Source organism: Acartia tonsa, chromosome 4 (assembly GCF_053477335.1).
Source record: "Acartia tonsa isolate MP-2025a chromosome 4, ASM5347733v1, whole genome shotgun sequence".
Classification (NCBI taxonomy): domain Eukaryota; kingdom Metazoa; phylum Arthropoda; class Copepoda; order Calanoida; family Acartiidae; genus Acartia; species Acartia tonsa.
The window spans coordinates 55,784,541-55,788,734 of NC_137263.1; the positions used below are offsets into that span (position 1 = coordinate 55,784,541).

The window sequence follows — 4,194 nt, forward strand, 5'->3', positions numbered from 1 at the left end:
ATTAAAACGAATTTTGTAGGACCCAAGGGGGTTATCAAAACTGGTATTAATTCTATGATTTTCATTTTAATACTCGTGGAAAATGGCTGTAATACGATGTTGTACATGATTTTCCAGTATGGCTGAGAACCGGTTCTAATCCAGCGGAAATTAATCGGATTCAAAAGCCATACTGGAAAGTTTTTTTATTTAGTTAACAGGTATAGATAGCAGGATAATTAAATAAGATAGAAAACCTTAACTCAATTTACATTTTTTTCTAACAATAACAACTAAGTACGCCTCATAAGTTATGAAAAATGAGAACCCCGTGAATTTAAAAAGTGAAAAACTGATCATAGAAAATATTCAACTAAACTGGCTTTAATTCTAAATGAAATGCAAATACAAAACTATTTAATTCTAATATTGAGAAAAGGCCAACTATAATGGAAAAGAAACAAATATTAAAGAACGCAGAAAATTTATTCAATATCGACTTCAGCACCGGCGGCCACAAGGGCTTCCTTCATCTTCTCCGCCTCGTCCTTGCCCAGATCCTCCTTGAGGATGGCGGGACAACTCTCCACAAATTTCTTTGCCTGCACCAGGTTCATGCCCTCCATCACGCCTTTCACAGCCTTGATTAGGCCGACCTTTTTGGCGGCATCATAGGTCTTAATTTTGACGGCGAAATTTGTTTGTACGGCGGCTGGGGCAGCAACTTCCTCCTCCTCCTCTTCCTTGGGAGCAGCGGCGGCAGCTGGGGCCGCAGCTCCCGCCATCATTAATGGAGCATCTGATATGTTTAGCCGCTGCTTTAATAGGGCATTCAAATCTGCAACCTAATCAGAACAAAAGCTATTAGAATTTTAAAAATAATACACTTATGAAAATTGGCGAAAAAATGGGGGATTATTGCAATCATCTCGTAATCAGTGCGCAAATGGCACTTAAGTCCTAAACCGAAAGAGGGAAAACAGTTCTACCAAGGATTACTCAAGCGTTTCATAACGAAATTCGGATTCTAAGTGTCATTTGCATATTGATTAAGCGATGGTTGCATTAAAATCCACCCCTTTATAAAAGTTATGTTAGTTTCAACCTGTTAGTATACGAATCTTTAGTTTAATATGGTGTATTTAATATTCTTTTATTTCGTGGGATCTCTTAGTAGATCCCCGCACCCTTTATTAATACAAAAACGTTATTTATTACATCGTACTGTATACAGTTTTCCGCGGATATCAAAATGAAAAATCATAAGATAAAAATCAGTTTTGAAAGCCCCGCCGGGCCTAATGCCCGGAATAATAAGACTGGTACTAATCTTTTTATTTTTATTTAATAATTCTTTAAAAATTGTCTTTCATACCATGCCATACATGATTTTTCAGTGAGAACCGGTACGTAACCAATGGATATTTATTGGTTTCGAAACCATACTGGAAAAATACATTACCTCTAAAAGATTTAAGGTAGAAATTTGGTCCACAATAGTAACAATTTTATCTGAATAAACCTAAAATAGAGAAATTAATTGCAGAATTACACCAAACTAAAAAAACTTCTATGAAAGAAAAGCACATTTTTTTTGCTTAATCCTTAAATAAAGTAATGGGATCTCTGACTGTCCATTTGTTTGTCTGTTCCAGGGGAAGTATATCTTGCAAAGTTGACCCTAATAAAAAGGGGGGGGGGGGGGGGTGTAAAAAATAAAAAATATGTGGTCAGGGGGAAAAAATGTAAAATTAAGATAAAAACTTAACACTGAAATCATTTTTTCTTCCCTCCTTGGTGAAAAAAAACTAAAATAATATGTTGAAGGGAGGATAATGCAGGGGGGTATATTCTGCACAAGATTTATTTTTTTTCCCCTGCTACAAAATTTTTTATTTTTTTCCCCCTAGATTTTTCTTAAAAAGTAGAAATAGAAAAATATTTAAAGAACTCTATATTTTACTTATTTTATCCCTCCTACAACACATTTTTTTAGTTTTTTTTTAACCAAGGAGGGGGGCGAAATGGAAAAAATGTTTTTAGTTTTCTTAATTTTTACATTTTTTCCCCTCCAACCACTTATTTTTTATTTCCCCCCCCCCCCCCTGAGCAGGGGATCCCATGCAGATTATACACCCCTGGGATAATGTAAATAAAATAAAGAGTTCTGAAAATATTTTTCCTTTTTTCCCCTTCCTTGTTGGAAAAAAAAAACTAGTAGGGGAAATAAAATGAAAAAAAAATTACAACAGGGGAAAAAATGAATCTTGTGCAGAATATACACCCCTGCCGGGGGATCTCGCTAACCGCTGAACAGGGTTTCGGATCCGCATTGATTGTATGCGGATCCGGATCCTCAAAATTTGGTCAGTGCGGATCCGGATCCTTGACAATAAAAATAAAATCACCAAATTTTTCAAAAAAATTTTATTCCTTAATTCGAAGTCAAAAATACTTTTAATTTTCAAGTCTGAACCTAAACCTTAAAGATTGGCTCTCATCAAGAGAATGTCTGAGATTTTATATAAATTTAGGTAGATTTTTCCATTTTTTCCGCATTTTTTTGAGTCCAAGGATCCGGATCCGCATTTTTTTGCGGATCCGGATCCTTGGACTCAAAAATATGCGGATCCGGATCCGAAACCCTGCCGCCGCGCTGAACCGATATTTTTTAGATTGAAAAGAAAACATTTTACGTGCTTTAGAGGCCTCTATATTGTATTACCTTATCATGTGTTGGTAATGGCATAGCTTCATTTCTATTCTGTGTGCTTGTAGATAATAATAACCTAAACATAACATGTTCAGAGAATTCATGAACAAGGATGAAAATACCCAAAGTATATATAGCGAAGATCTAGAAGTTCATCGAAGGGCAAAACGAATTATAAAGATGTTCAGTTGATAATTATGCAATAAATCATAAAAATCACGAAACCTTTCTAAAATAAAAAATATTTTTTTGATGACTGCTCAATGTTCATGCATGACCGACAGACTGACGGACAAAGTAAATACTCATAGATATAAAAAAAAATTCAGCCTTCTATCTTGATTAGCAGCAGAGAAAATCGCATTTCCCCAATAGCGTTACGGACTGACTAACAGACAATGTGAATAATAGAGTAGCTTCGCTACTAAGAACAATTGGGGGCAGGATGTAGGCAGCCCAACAATCCAAATTATAATTATCCCAGGGGCCAGAGAGTTAATAAGTTTTGTGCTTTCCGTGATGTTTTAGTATCCCCCCACCCCCAATTATTAAAGGGGGGGGGGGGAATGTGGTGACTCGTGCCACGACATACCAGCAATTTTATTTTGGTGCTACTCCCTTAGTTTTAGAGATAATTGGATGAAATCATTTGGGCTGGGTCAGTAATTACCCCAACTACTGGTATCTTTCAAAAAAAAAACGGCGACGGGACCGCCGCTCCCGTCGCCCGCCGCCGTTTTCCGCCGCCACCAAAAAAAAATTTTTTTTTTGCATTTCTCGCCGAATTAGGTAATTTGGAATCATTTGAGGGGACTTAGTCATTTTTTTCAAATTCTCGTATATCAAGGTATATCTTAAATACAGTACTTCTCCTGTGATTTTGAAGATATTGAAACAAAATCTTTTTAGGTTGGTAAGTAAAAAATATTTGAATTAAGAAAACGGCGGCGGGACCGGCGGGACCGCCGCTCCCGCCGTCCGCCGCCGCTAACCAAAAAAGTTTTTTTTTGCATTTCTCGCCGAATTAGGCAATTTGGAATCATTTGAGACCATGTTATTTTTTTCAAAAAAATTTCCCCTTACAAGCAGCCCTGCGGGGGGACTTAGTCATTTTTTTTCAAATTCTCGTATATCAAGGTATATCTTAAATACAGTACTTCTCCTGTGATTTTAAAGATATTGAAACAAAATCTTTTTAAGGGCTGCTTGTAAGGGGAAAAATTTTTGAAAAAAATAACATGGTCTCAAATGATAATTACTGACCCAGCCCAAAAGATTTCATCCAATTATCTCTATAACTAAGGGAGTAGCACCCAAAATAAAATTGCTGGTATGTCGTGGCACGAGTCACCACATTCCCCCCCCCCCCCCCCCCCTTTGCTTGAATAAAGAAACAATACCTGCTTCTATAAATATTTCTGTCGGCATTCCTGAGAATCCTGTGCACACCAGTGGCCATTCTGGGACAGCATAAGCTCACTGCAGCCATTTTTTATATATAC

At 36.8% G+C, this 4,194-nt stretch overlaps 1 protein-coding gene and 1 long non-coding RNA gene across 2 annotated transcripts in view; one reads left to right on the forward strand and one right to left on the reverse strand.

The window, feature by feature from the left end:
• The window catches only part of MED18 (mediator complex subunit 18), a 550,858-nt gene that overhangs the window by 44,023 nt on the left and 502,641 nt on the right, over positions 1–4,194 (reverse strand). The window lies entirely within an intron of this gene.
• On the forward strand, positions 85–694 carry LOC145317891 (uncharacterized). Its single transcript, XR_013879140.1, has 2 exons — positions 85–222; positions 425–694. It is a non-coding gene; the product is annotated as an uncharacterized LOC145317891 (long non-coding RNA).